The sequence below is a fragment of the Ranitomeya variabilis genome, chromosome 1 (assembly GCF_051348905.1).
Source record: "Ranitomeya variabilis isolate aRanVar5 chromosome 1, aRanVar5.hap1, whole genome shotgun sequence".
NCBI lineage: Eukaryota > Metazoa > Chordata > Amphibia > Anura > Dendrobatidae > Ranitomeya > Ranitomeya variabilis.
This window is the reverse complement of record NC_135232.1, coordinates 125,028,767-125,044,044: the sequence shown is the minus strand read 5'-3', so window position 1 is coordinate 125,044,044 and position 15,278 is coordinate 125,028,767.

Sequence of the window (15,278 nt, the reverse complement as noted above, 5' to 3'; positions counted from 1 at the left end):
CGCCACGAACGCTATACCACCGACCGACACAGTGACACAGACGAAGTTGCACACGAGCTCGAAGAGGAGGTAATAGATGACCCAGTTTTTGCCCCCGATTGGCAGCCATTGGGGGAACAGGGTGCAGGCGGCAGTAGTTCAGAAGCGGAGGTGGAGGAGGGGCCGCAGCAGGCATCAACATCGCAACAGGTTCCATCTGCCGGGCCCGTATCTGGCCCAAAACGCGTGTCAAAGCCAAAACCTGTTGGAGCACAGCGTTGCCATCCGGTTAAAGCTCAGTCTGCAATCCCTGAAAAGGGATCTGAGTCTAGGAAGAGTGCAGTCTGGCATTTTTTTAAACAACATCCAACTGATCAGCGCAAAGTCATCTGTCAAAAATGTTCAACTAGCTTAAGCAGAGGTCAGAATCTGAAAAGTCTAAATACTAGTTGCATGCATAGACACTTAACCACCATGCATTTTCAAGCCTGGACTAACTACCAAACGTCCCTCAAGGTTGTAGCACCCTCGGCCAATGAAGCTAGTCAGCAACGCAACATCCCTTCCGTCACTGTAAGGCCACCATTTTCCGCACCACCGGCAGTATCTGTGCAGGTTTCTTTGCCAGCCAAAAGCAGTCAGGGTCAGGGAATCACCAGTTTTGTAGGAGGAAATATTGCATCTAGGGCACCGGCGGAAACAATACCGTCTCCAACCGTCTCTCAGTCTGCCATGTACACCGGCACACCCGAAAGTTCCACGATCTCCAGCTCTCCAGTCCAGCTCACCCTACATGAGACTCTGGTTAGAAAAAGGAAGTACTTATCCTCGCATCCGCGTACACAGGGTTTTAACGCCCACATAGCTAGACTAATCTCGTTAGAGATGATGCCCTACCGGTTAGTTGAAAGCGAAGCTTTCAAAGCCCTGATGGAGTACGCTGAACCACGATACGAGCTACCCAGTCGACACTTTTTTTTCAGAAAAGCCATCCCAGCCCTGCACCAGCATGTTAAACAGCGCATCGTCCATGCACTCAGGCAATCTGTGAGTACAAAGGTGCACCTGACTACAGATGCATGGACCAGTAGGCATGGCCAGGGACGTTATGTGTCCATCACGGCACACTGGGTGAATGTGGTGGATGCAGGGTCCACAGGCGACATCAATTTAGGGACAGTTGTGCCTAGCCCACGGTCTAGGAAACAGTTGGCTGTAGGCGTTCGCACCCCCTCCTCCTCCTCCTCCTCGTCCTCCTGCAGAAGCTACAGCTCTTCCACAGAACGCAGTCTGCCAACCACTCCATCGGCAGATGACACTGTTGCACACCAGTTGTCCCATTATGGGCCAGCTACTGCCAAGCGTCAGCAGGCTGTATTGGCTATGAAGTGCTTGGGCGACAACAGACACACCGCGGAAGTTCTGTCCGAGTTCTTGCAACAAGAAACGCAGTCGTGGCTGGGCACAGTAGATCTTGAGGCAGGCAAGGTAGTGAGTGATAACGGAAGGAATTTCATGGCTGCCATCTCCCTTTCCCAACTGAAACACATTCCTTGCCTGGCTCACACCTTAAACCTGGTGGTGCAGTGCTTATTGAAAACTTATCCTGGGTTCTCCGACCTGCTCCTCAAAGTGCGTGCACTTTGCTCACATATCCGACGTTCGCCTGTACACGCCAGCCGTATGCAGACCTATCAGCGGTCTTTGAACCTTCCCCAGCATCGCCTAATCATAGACGTTGCAACAAGGTGGAACTCAACACTGCACATGCTTCAGAGACTGTGCGAACAGAGGCGTGCTGTTATTTATTTGTGGGAGGATACACGGGCAGGCAGTAGGATGGCAGACATGGAGTTGTCAGGTGTGCAGTGGTCTAAGATACAAGACATGTGTCAAGTCCTTCAGTGTTTTGAGGAATGCACACGGCTGGTTAGTGCAGACAACGCCGTAATAAGCATGAGCATCCCCCTAATGCGTCTGCTGATTAGTGTTGAGCGATACCGTCCGATACTTGAAAGTATCGGTATCGGAAAGTATCGGCCGATACCGTCACAGTATCGGAATCCAATCCGATACCGATACCCGATACCAATACAAGTCAATGGGACTCATGTATCGGACGGTATCCCTGATGGTTCCCAGGGTCTGAAGGAGAGGAAACTCTCCTTCAGGCCCTGGGAACCATATAAATGTGTAAAAGAAAGAATTAAAATAAAAAATATCGCTATACTCACCTGTCCGACGCAGCCGGGACTTCAGCGAGGGAACCGGCAGCGTTGTTTGTTTAAAAATCGCGCTATTACTTGGTTACGTGAATTCCCGGCTTGTGATTGGTCAGGTCGGCCATGTTGCCGGGACGCGGACCAATCACAGCAAGCCGTGACGAAATTACGTCACGGCTTGCTGTGATTGGTCCGCGTCCCGGCAATATGGCCGCCCTGACCAATCACAAGCCGGGACGTCACGGGAGGCTGGAAACGCGCTCATTTTAAAAAGGGCGCGTGTCCAGCCTCCCGTGACGTCACGGCTTGTGATTGGTTGCGCCGCGATCAACCAATCACAAGCCGGGAGGCTGGACGCGCTCATTTTGAAATGGGCGCGTGTCCAGCCTCCCGGCTTGTGATTGGTTGACCGCGACGCAACCAATCACAAGCCGTGACGTCACGGGAGGCTGGACACGCGCCCTTTTTAAAATGAGCGCGTTTCCAGCCTCCCGTGACATCACGGCTTGTGATTGGTTAATGGCGGCCATGTTGCCGGGACGCGGACCAATCACAGCAAGCCGTGACGTATTTTCGTCACGGCTTGCTGTGATTGGTCCGCGGCCCGGCAACATGGCCGCCCTGACCAATCACAAGCCGGGACTTCGCGTAACCATGTAAAAGCGGGAATTTTAAACAAACAACGCTGCCGGTTCCTGCGCTGAGGTCCCGGCTGCGTCGGACAGGTGAGTATAGCGATATTTTTTATTTTAATTCTCTATTTTACACATTTTAACATTAATGTTGTTCCGATACCCGATACCCGATACCACAAGAGTATCGGAATCCCGGTATCGGAATTCCGATACAGCAAGTATCGGCCGATACCCGATACTTGCAGCATCGGAATGCTCAACACTACTGCTGATGCAAAGTTTGACGCACATAAAGGAGCAGGCGTCTGCACCAGAGGAAGAGGAAAGCCTTGATGACAGTCAGCCATTGTCTGGTCAGCGCAGTGTACAGGACGAGGTAGCGGGCGAAGAGGAGGTGGAGGACGAGGAGGATGATGGGGATGAGTATATTTTTAATGCCGAACCTTTCCCGGGGGCACAGGAAATTGGTTGCGTGTCACGGCCGGGTTCTGGTTTTTTGAGGGACACAAGTGACGTAGATTTGCCTGCAACTGCCCCTCAACCAATCACAACCGGAGATTTGACAACTGGAACTTTGGCCCACATGGCGGATTATGCCTTACGTATCCTAAAAAGGGACACACGCATTACGAAAATGATGAACGATGACGATTACTGGTTGGCCTGCCTCCTTGATCCACGCTATAAAGGCAAATTGCAAAATATTATGCCACATGAGAACTTGGAACTAATATTAGCAACCAAACAATCAACTCTTGTTGACCGTTTGCTTCAGGCATTCCCAGCACACAGCGCACGTGATCGTTCTCACACGAGCTCCAGGGGGCAGCAGACTAGGAGTGTTAGGGGTGCACACATCAGAAGTGGCGTTGGACAGAGGGGTTTTCTGACCAGGTTGTGGAGTGATTTTGCTATGACCGCAGACAGGACAGGTACTGCTGCATCAATTGAAAGTGACAGGAGACAACATTTGTCCAGTATGGTTACTAACTATTTTTCATCCCTTATCGATGTTCTCCCTCAACCGTCATTCCCATTTGATTACTGGGCCTCCAAATTAGACACCTGGCCAGAATTGGCAGAATATGCATTGCAGGAGCTTGCTTGCCCGGCAGCAAGTGTCCTATCAGAAAGAGTATTCAGTGCTGCAGGTTCAATATTAACCGAAAAAAGGACTCGTCTGGCTACCCAAAATGTTGACGATCTAACATTCATTAAAATGAACCACAACTGGATTTCGAAATCTTTTGCCCCACCTTGCCCGGCCGACACCTAGCTTTCCTATGAAAGGCTCTTGCCTGTGAATTACTTTTCTAATGTCTAATTTGCTGCAGCTGATTGTACAGCATACGACATGTTTACACCTCCCTAAATGGCCAAACTCCCCACACGGGGCCGTGGTATCGCGACTTGGCGCAAGCACCCGTGAGACTGCTGTTTGTCTGAAGAGGTGGGTGTGCTCGCTTTTGGTTGACGGCATTGCTACTGGGTCCCTCATAGTACAATGTAGTGTCTCTGGCGGTGGTGGTGCGCACCCAACGTCAGACACACCGTTGTAACATGAGGGGCCCTGGGGCGGTCCCGCCGGCCTCTAGAGAGTTCCCCCCGTACCCCAGCTCAAAATGTGCTCTACCACATGCAAAATTATGTCGCACAGCTCCACCAATCTTTAGTCTATTCGCTGACATCATTCAATGTCTGGCACTGACAATACAAATTTGTAGACATCTATGATGCAACTTAAAGTAGTCTGTGTCTGTGTCCTATATTGGCACCATTAAATAGTTACTGCCAAATTACTATGTCAGAAACTCAGCAGATGAGCCCACCCCTGTACCTAAGTATGCCACCTTTTTTTTTGTTTTGGTTGTTTTGCGAGACATTAACATCTATTTATATTTTGGGAGTACTGGGACAGACACTCCTTGCACTACTCCTCCACTCACCACCAAGCTGCCCGTGTATCCATGTAACCGCTGTAAAACTGCCATGAGCCTATTGTTTGTTATTTTAGGCCTTTGAAGCCTGTCTGCGGTCCCTCCTTCCACTAGTCCTCCACTGACCAGACCACTGCTGCCCGTGTACCCCTGGAACCAATTATAAAGTGCCTACAGCCAGCCCATTTTTTTATGTTAGGCCTTTGAAGCCTGTCTGCGGTCCCTCCTTCCACTAGTCCTCCACTGACCAGACCACTGCTGCCCGTGTACCCCTGGAACCAATTATAAAGTGCCTACAGCCAGCCCATTTTTTTATGTTAGGCCTTTGAAGCCTGTCTGCGGTCCCTCCTTCCACTAGTCCTCCACTGACCAGACCACTGCTGCCCGTGTACCCCTGGAACCAATTATAAAGTGCCTACAGCCAGCCCATTTTTTATGTTAGGCCTTTGAAGCCTGTCTGCGGTCCCTCCTTCCACTAGTCCTCCACTGGCCAGACCACTGCTGCCCGTGTACCCCTGGAACCAATTATAAAGTGCCTACAGCCAGCCCATTTTTTTATGTTAGGCCTTTGAAGCCTGTCTGCGGTCCCTCCTTCCACTAGTCCTCCACTGGCCAGACCACTGCTGCCCGTGTACCCCTGGAACCAATTATAAAGTGCCTACAGCCAGCCCATTTTTTTATGTTAGGCCTTTGAAGCCTGTCTGCGGTCCCTCCTTCCACTAGTCCTCCACTGACCAGACCACTGCTGCCCGTGTACCCCTGGAACCAATTATAAAGTGCCTACAGCCAGCCCATTTTTTTATGTTAGGCCTTTGAAGCCTGTCTGCGGTCCCTCCTTCCACTAGTCCTCCACTGGCCAGACCACTGCTGCCCGTGTACCCCTGGAACCAATTATAAAGTGCCTACAGCCAGCCCATTTTTTTATGTTAGGCCTTTGAAGCCTGTCTGCGGTCCCTCCTTCCACTAGTCCTCCACTGGCCAGACCACTGCTGCCCGTGTACCCCTGGAACCAATTATAAAGTGCCTACAGCCAGCCCATTTTTTTATGTTAGGCCTTTGAAGCCTGTCTGCGGTCCCTCCTTCCACTAGTCCTCCACTGACCAGACCACTGCTGCCCGTGTACCCCTGGAACCAATTATAAAGTGCCTACAGCCAGCCCATTTTTTTATGTTAGGCCTTTGAAGCCTGTCTGCGGTCCCTCCTTCCACTAGTCCTCCACTGGCCAGACCACTGCTGCCCGTGTACCCCTGGAACCAATTATAAAGTGCCTACAGCCAGCCCATTTTTTTATGTTAGGCCTTTGAAGCCTGTCTGCGGTCCCTCCTTCCACTAGTCCTCCACTGGCCAGACCACTGCTGCCCGTGTACCCCTGGAACCTATTTAAAAGTTCATAGAGCCTAGTTATATATTTTATTTACTATTAATAAGGCCATGATGGACTACGCTGTACCACGCTACAAGCTAACCAGTCGACACTTCTTTTGCGAGAAAAGCCATCCCAACCCTCCACCAGCATGTAGAAGACCGCATTGTCCATGCACTCTGGCAATCTGTGAGTACAAAGGTGCACCTGACAACAGACGCATGGACCTGTAGGCATGGCCACGGAAGATTACGTGTCCATTACGGCGCAATGGGTTAATGTGGTGGATGCATGGTCCACAGGGGACAGCCTACTAAGTCTGTCTGCAGTCCCTAATTCAAATTGTCCTCCACTGTCTAAATCGGAGCTTCCACCTTCTGGCTTTTGGCCTATAGTATCAGAAATTAAACTGCATTTGGCCTTCAACTTTGGTTAGGGCCTACTAACGGCTTCTGCCCCTCCCTGGTGTTGTCCTCAACTAAATAAAGCTGAGCTTCAACCTTCTGCTCCAAATTACCATTTTAAAAAATGCAATAGGCTTTTCCGGCCTACTAAAGGTGTCTGTCTGTGTGCCCCTGCCTGGTGTTGTCCTCAACTAAATAAAGCTGAGCTTCAACCTTCCGGCTCTCATTAAGTAGTTTTAAAAAAAAAAAATGGTGGTTAGGGCCTACTAACGGCTTCTGCCCCTCCCTGGTGTTGTCCTCAACTAAATAAAGCTGAGCTTCAACCTTCTGCTCCAAATTACCATTTTAAAAAATGCAATAGGCTTTTCCGGCCTACTAAAGGTGTCTGTCTGTGTGCCCCTGCCTGGTGTTGTCCTCAACTAAATAAAGCTGAGCTTCAACCTTCCGGCTCTCATTAAGTGGTTTTTAAAAAAAAAAATGGTGGTTAGGGCCTACTAACGGCTTCTGCCCCTCCCTGGTGTTGTCCTCAACTAAATAAAGCTGAGCTTCAACCTTCCGGCTCTCATTAAGTGGTTTTAAAAAAAAAAAAATGGTGGTTAGGGCCTACTAACGGCTTCTGCCCCTCCCTGGTGTTGTCCTCAACTAAATAAAGCTGAGCTTCAACCTTCTGCTCCAAATTACCATTTTAAAAAATGCAATAGGCTTTTCCGGCCTACTAAAGGTGTCTGTCTGTGTGCCCCTGCCTGGTGTTGTCCTCAACTAAATAAAGCTGAGCTTCAACCTTCCGGCTCTCATTAAGTGGTTTTAAAAAAAAAAAATGGTGGTTAGGGCCTACTAACGGCTTCTGCCCCTCCCTGGTGTTGTCCTCAACTAAATAAAGCTGAGCTTCAACCTTCTGCTCCAAATTACCATTTTAAAAAATGCAATAGGCTTTTCCGGCCTACTAAAGGTGTCTGTCTGTGTGCCCCTGCCTGGTGTTGTCCTCAACTAAATAAAGCTGAGCTTCAACCTTCTGCTCCAAATTACCATTTTAAAAAATGCAATAGGCTTTTCCGGCCTACTAAAGGTGTCTGTCTGTGTGCCCCTGCCTGGTGTTGTCCTCAACTAAATAAAGCTGAGCTTCAACCTTCCGGCTCTCATTAAGTGGTTTTAAAAAAAAAAAATGGTGGTTAGGGCCTACTAACGGCTTCTGCCCCTCCCTGGTGTTGTCCTCAACTAAATAAAGCTGAGCTTCAACCTTCTGCTCCAAATTACCATTTTAAAAAATGCAATAGGCTTTTCCGGCCTACTAAAGGTGTCTGTCTGTGTGCCCCTGCCTGGTGTTGTCCTCAACTAAATAAAGCTGAGCTTCAACCTTCCGGCTCTCATTAAGTGGTTTTAAAAAAAAAAAATGGTGGTTAGGGCCTACTAACGGCTTCTGCCCCTCCCTGGTGTTGTCCTCAACTAAATAAAGCTGAGCTTCAACCTTCCGGCTCTCATTAAGTGGTTTTAAAAAAAAAAAATGGTGGTTAGGGCCTACTAACGGCTTCTGCCCCTCCCTGGTGTTGTCCTCAACTAAATAAAGCTGAGCTTCAACCTTCTGCTCCAAATTACCATTTTAAAAAATGCAATAGGCTTTTCCGGCCTACTAAAGGTGTCTGTCTGTGTGCCCCTGCCTGGTGTTGTCCTCAACTAAATAAAGCTGAGCTTCAACCTTCCGGCTCTCATTAAGTGGTTTTAAAAAAAAAAAATGGTGGTTAGGGCCTACTAATGGCTTCTGCCCCTCCCTGGTGTTGTCCTCAACTAAATAAAGCTGAGCTTCAACCTTCTGCTCCAAATTACCATTTTAAAAAATGCAATAGGCTTTTCCGGCCTACTAAAGGTGTCTGTCTGTGTGCCCCTGCCTGGTGTTGTCCTCAACTAAATAAAGCTGAGCTTCAACCTTCTGCTCCAAATTACCATTTTAAAAAATGCAATAGGCTTTTCCGGCCTACTAAAGGTGTCTGTCTGTGTGCCCCTGCCTGGTGTTGTCCTCAACTAAATAAAGCTGAGCTTCAACCTTCCGGCTCTCATTAAGTGGTTTTAAAAAAAAAAAATGGTGGTTAGGGCCTACTAACGGCTTCTGCCCCTCCCTGGTGTTGTCCTCAACTAAATAAAGCTGAGCTTCAACCTTCTGCTCCAAATTACCATTTTAAAAAATGCAATAGGCTTTTCCGGCCTACTAAAGGTGTCTGTCTGTGTGCCCCTGCCTGGTGTTGTCCTCAACTAAATAAAGCTGAGCTTCAACCTTCCGGCTCTCATTAAGTGGTTTTAAAAAAAAAATGATGGTTAGGGCCTACTAACGGCTTCTGCCCCTCCCTGGTGTTGCCCTCAACTAAATAAAGCTGAGCTTCAACCTTCTGCTCCAAATTACCATTTTAAAAAATGCAATAGGCTTTTCCGGCCTACTAAAGGTGTCTGTCTGTGTGCCCCTGCCTGGTGTTGTCCTCAACTAAATAAAGCTGAGCTTCAACCTTCCGGCTCTCATTAAGTGGTTTTAAAAAAAAAAAATGGTGGTTAGGGCCTACTAACGGCTTCTGCCCCTCCCTGGTGTTGCCCTCAACTAAATAAAGCTGAGCTTCAACCTTCTGCTCCAAATTACCATTTTAAAAAATGCAATAGGCTTTTCCGGCCTACTAAAGGTGTCTGTCTGTGTGCCCCTGCCTGGTGTTGTCCTCAACTAAATAAAGCTGAGCTTCAACCTTCTGCTCCAAATTACCATTTTAAAAAATGCAATAGGCTTTTCCGGCCTACTAAAGGTGTCTGCCCCTCCCTGGTGTTGTCCTCAACTGAACAAAGCTGAGCTTCCACATTCTGGCTTTCGCCCTATACTATCAGATATTAAACTGCATTTGGCCTACTAGTGTGGTTAGGCCCTTGAAACAGTGTCTGCTGCTCTTGGGTTTGCTACTCCACTGAACAAAGCAATGCCGCCTGTTTAGTCCTGTTACCAATTTTGAACTGCATGTAGCCTACTTTATTCTTTGGCCCTATATCTGTTTCCTCCTCATCCTGCCCATTGCCCAGCCACTGCTAAATGAGTCTGCTGGTACATTGACCTAGACCACTACATTCCCCTTGTACTCTACACAGCCAGAATCTGACCCTGCTGAAAGTAAGGTTCCCCTTCCCGCATGTTATACCACCTTACACAGGGACAAAGAGGAAGGTGCAGATGAAAGTGCAGGTTCCTTCATCAGGTGGGGGGGCATACTCGTTGGCGACGTCACTGGCACAGGGCCCCTCAGAGTACGCAAAAGTGTCGCTGCTGGTGGGAGGCGCCCCCGCCATGCAAACACACCGCCGTACTTTGAGGGGCCCTGTGCCAGTGGCAATGCGAACGAGTGGGCCGCCCCTGCTTGCTCAGGATCACAGCACTTGCAACGTTTAAATACTTACCTTTCCCTGCAACACCGCCGTGACGTAGTCCGCATTTCCTGGGCCCACGAAAAACTTGAGCCAGCCCTACTCCCCCCACAACTTTCCCCCAATTCCCTATGCCCAACTATTATTATACAGTTAATTAAGATTGGCAAGCTTCAGAAACAAGAATGGATGTTTTTGGCATTAAAATGGGCACTGTAGGTGTTTTCCTGGCCTCCACTCACTGCCGACTATGCTTCCCCATTGACTTGCATTGGGTTTCGTGTTTCGGTCGATCCCCGACTTTTAGCGATAATCGGCCGACTGCACTCGACTCGACTCTGGACAAAATCGGGTTTCCCAAAACCCTACTCGATCTTAAAAAAATGAAAGTCGCTCAACCCTAGTTCCCAGTGTTAGATGTCTAGAACTGCGATGGACACTGTGTGCCTCACTGCTGTCTTGGGGGAAAACACTCTTAAGATTGTCTACAAGTGGGTTTTGATACTACAGCATGCCCCTCATTCCATGGGGGAAGCATCTGGCTAAATTTACTCTTGTACCGTTGATCTAACAGAGTGGCAACCCAAAAGTCAGCACTATTTCTAACCCTAAGAACATGGGCATTGTGTTGAAGATAGTACAGTAAGAAGGCGCTCATCTGTTGGGCGCTTCCATGAGGTCCAAGTCCATGCTTTGTTCGTGGCAAGGTAACACTCAAGGTTGATTTCTCCATCCCCTCTTGCCAACCATGGACAACAGAGAGGGGATCATTATCCTCTTGATTTGCACCACTTTTGTACTGTGTTGGCCCAGGCTATGCAAAAGGACATACTGCACCAGAGCTCATCGCTGCTGCCACAGTTGCTGCAACATGTGCAGAGTGGAATTCCGCCATGTCAGAACATTGCAAATCAAATGGTTAACCGGTAGGCTGAAAGACCTATGTAGCAATGCAAGTCGATGACCTGTGGGGTACGATAGTCGGAAGTGAGCACACAGCAAATGTGCTTTCTGCAGCAATGTATACAAGCTTGGATAGTGGCAGACAAATTGCTGTACCACCAGGTTGAGGACATGAGCCATGCAAGGCATGTGTGTGAGGTTGCCCCGGTGTATGGACGCCACCAGGTTTGCACTGTTATCATGCATGGACCTGTCTGGCTCCAGGTTCAGTGGAGACAGCCATTGCTCTAACTCGGCCTGGATAGCTGTCCACAACTCTTGAGCTGTGTGACTGCATTCTCCAAGGCATATTAATTTGAATACTGCCTGATTGCGGTGAGCCATGGCTGCGCAGTACCGAGGTGGGGGGATTCTATTTGCACTGTTGAATTGCGTGTCTGATTAAGGAAGAGGTGGAGGGCACAGGTGGAGGCCCTAGAGGATGTATAGGTGCCAGGCGTAGTGGAGGAAGTGTTAAATACAGAGGCCAGTTCCGCAAGCCTTGGGGATTCAAAGAGTTGTGGAGCAGCCCCTTGACCGCTTGCTCCCACAGGTACCAGAGTCACCCAGTGCCCAGTCAGCGAGTTGTAATGCCTCTGCAAATGTTTGCTCATCCAGGTGTCAGTGGTGAAATACACTCTAGAAGACATAGATTTTTTCAGTGAATAGGTGATGTTGTCTGCGACATGCTGGTGTAGTGCAGGCAGAGCTTTGTTAGAGAAGTTATTGTGACTGGGCAACTGGTACTGGGGGACTGTGATGAACATCAACTTTCGGAAACCGAATCTGGCCTTCTTATTTCTCACTGGAACACAGTTTAATCACAAACTATATGGATTAGCAAATTGGGCCTCCTGGCTACCCCCCCAATATTAGGCCTAACAATTTTTAATTTCAATAAAGTTTTTATTTAAACATTTTAAACTGGATACAGCTATACAATAAAAAAATAGTTTTTCCCTTGCAGGGCAGCCTTCAATTTTTATATCCTTAACAATAAACACAAATAACAAAGGGGTAGACATGACAGTGACAAAGGGAGGATAAAACAAGAGGGAAGAAGTAATAACTCCACTGTGCGTAGGTTGACATTCAGTATAGATGCTCCTTAAGTTAATCTCGAAGTATGCTCAAGTCTATTCATAAACGTACTGGGGATCTAGACAAGGAATAGATGTAGATTGCGAATCTAGGCCCCCATCCCAATCCCTCTGTCTCTAGGAGCTAAGGGGAGATGTGCAAGATTTGATCTAGTTGTAGGTGTGACTCCAGATCCATCCAGGGGTTCAAGAGTTTAAAAAAGGGTTCCCACATGTCATTCCTGGTAGCCTCAATGCGTTCATGTAGCATAATATTATTCATTCTTTCTTTTACTAGTGATATTGAAAGCAGGGGAGATTTCCATTTTGAAGCAATATGGATTTTAGTAGCCATAAAAAGGAAGTTTACCAATTTGTGTAGACCTTTAGGGAGTAAGGGATGTTTTGTTCCCAGGAGAAAGACAGGTAGATATATACCAAGTTTTTTTAGGCCTAACAGATGGTCTACTAGGAGTTTTACTTTTTGCCAGAGATCCGAGACCACAGGACAATTCCACCATATGTGCTTTATATCACCTTGTAGATTACATCCTCGAAAACATAATGCAGACATATTTGGGTATATCCTATGTAGTTTAAAAGGGACAAGGTAGGCCCTGTGAAGAACTTTCAAAGAGGTCTCCGCGAGTGAGGATTGATGGCTACCTAACAATTTTTAAGTGGAAATCTGGCCTTCTGATTTCTTACTGAAACACAGTTTTATCACAAATGATTTATATTAGCAAATAGGGCCTCCTGACTGTACACCAATATAAGGCCTAATAATTTTTAAGTTGAAATCTGGCTTTCTGATTTCTCAATGAAATACAGTTTTATCACAAAAGATTTGGTTTAGCAAACTGGACCTCCTGGCAGGACCCAATATTAGGCCTAATGATTTCTATGTGGAAATCTGGCCTTCTGATTTCTCACTGAAACATAGTTTTATAACAAACGATCTGGATTAGCACATTGGACCTCCTGGCTGCACCTCAATATTAGGCCTGGAGGAGATGTGATGGAATGGGGTCACTGGTGTAAGTGGTCAGGCGAGAAGATGCAAGGAAACTGATCACTTCTTCTTCTGTGGTTCAAAGTCAGAGAGTGAGCAAGATCTAGTAGGGGAGGGAGGACAGTGCATGGTATGAGGGGATTGGAAGATAATTTCCTGTCAGATATGGTAAATTTTTTCTTTGAAATAATTGGCCAAATCATCAGCACAGAGATCCATGGTTGGGGCCTGCACTCTTGGGTTGAGTAGGGAATGAAACGTGTCAAAGAGATGTTCCAGGTTATTGGATATTGAGGTGATGAGGGTGTTGAAATCGGTTTGTTTGGAGAGGTGAAGGGCAGTGTTGTATGTTTTAAGCATAAACTTATAATGGGTGAAATCTTCAGGTAGGTTGGATTTTCTCCACAGACGTTCGGCGCACCTGGAGCACCACTGTAGGAAACGTGTTTGCAGTGTGTGCCAGAGTTGTCACCATCTGTGCCATGTTGTCCTTTGTATTGGAGGTGCACCATCATCCTGGGCACATTGCAGTGTTTCATTATAATGCTCCAGTGCAGAATCAGTACATGAGAGGGAGGAGATAGGGGCCAATGATAACTGCAAATTCTTCATAAGTTTCTGGGTGTTAATGGCCTGTATATTTCCATACATGTGGAAAGTAGGGGTGACCTGAGCGTGATGGCAGTTCTTGATAGAGAATGAAAGAAGGTTGTGGTCAGAGAGCAGGACAGAGGAGTTTGTGAAATCATCCACTGAGCAAAGCCAGGAGAAGACCAAGTCGAGGGAGTTTCTGTCTTCATGCGTTAGAGAGTTAGTAAGCTGCAAGAGGCCGAAGGTGGAGGTTAGAGATAAAAGGTGAGTAGCAGATGGGGAGAGGGGAAAAGCAATGGGGATGTTGAAATCATCCATGATGAGGATGGGTATGTCACAGGAGAGAAAAGGTGGAAGCCAGGTAGCAAAGTGATCCAGGAACTGATGGGAGGGGCCCAGTGGACAATACACTACCATCACTTGCATGGAGAAGGGGATGTAGAGTCAGACAGCATGGACCTCAAAGTGGAAGGGAAGACAAGTGAGGGTACTTGAGGGATAACCTGAAAGGTACATTTGGGTGACAGGAGCAGACCAACGCCTCCTCCTGGTCTATTGTCCGATCTTGGGGTATGAGAGAAGTGTAGTCCACCATATGAAAGAGCAGCAGCAGCGGTGGTGTCTGACTGCTGGATCCAGGTTTCAGTAAGAGCCAGGAGATTAAGTGAATTAGTAAGGAAGAAGTCATGGATGAAGGAGCGTTTATTACACACAGAGCGGGAATTCCAAAGGGCACAATTGAAAAAGACAGAAGGCATGCATGGAATATTAATAAGGTTAGAGAGGTTTCAGAGTGTAGCAGTTGGGGGTTTGACTTACTATAACATGGGGAGCCAGGGTTGGGAGAGTTATCTCCTGTGACTAGGAGAAGGAGGATAGAAAGAGTGAGCAGATGGTTAAGTGATTTGTGAGAGCGTCTCTTGTGTTGGATGGTGGGACTGAATGGATCTGTGCAATTTAGCAATGTGAAAAGATTGTGAGTGCTGTACATAGCAGAGGAGAGGAGTGAGGGGCCGATATACACTCACCGGCCACTTTATTAGGTACACCTGTCCAACTTCTTGTTAACACTTAATTTCTAATCAGCCAATCACATGGCGGCAACTCAGTGCATTTAGGCATGTAGACATGGTCAAGACAATCTCCTGCAGTTCAAACCGAGCATCAGTATGGGGAAGAAAGGTGATTTGAGTGCCTTTGAACGTGGCATGGTTGTTGGTGCCAGAAGGGCTGGTCTGAGTATTTCAGAAACTGCTGATCTACTGGGATTTTCACGCACAACCATCTCTAGGGTTTACAGAGAATGGTCCGAAAAATAAAAAAAATCCAGTGAGCGGCAGTTCTGTGGGCGGAAATGCCTTGTTGATGCCAGAGGTCAGAGGAGAATGGGCAGACTGGTTCGAGCTGATAGAAAGGCAACAGTGACTCAAATCGCCACCCGTTACAACCAAGGTAGGCCTAAGAGCATCTCTGAACGCACAGTGCGTCGAACTTTGAGGCAGATGGGCTACAGCAGCAGAAGACCACACTGGGTACCACTCCTTTCAGCTAAGAACAGGAAACTGAGGCTACAATTTGTACAAGCTCATCGAAATTGGACAGTAGAAGATTGGAAAAACGTTGCTTGGTCTGATGAGTCTCGATTTCTGCTGCGACATTCGGATGGTAGGGTCAGAATTTGGCGTAAACAACATGAAAGCATGGCTCCATCCTGCCTTGTATGGAGCATC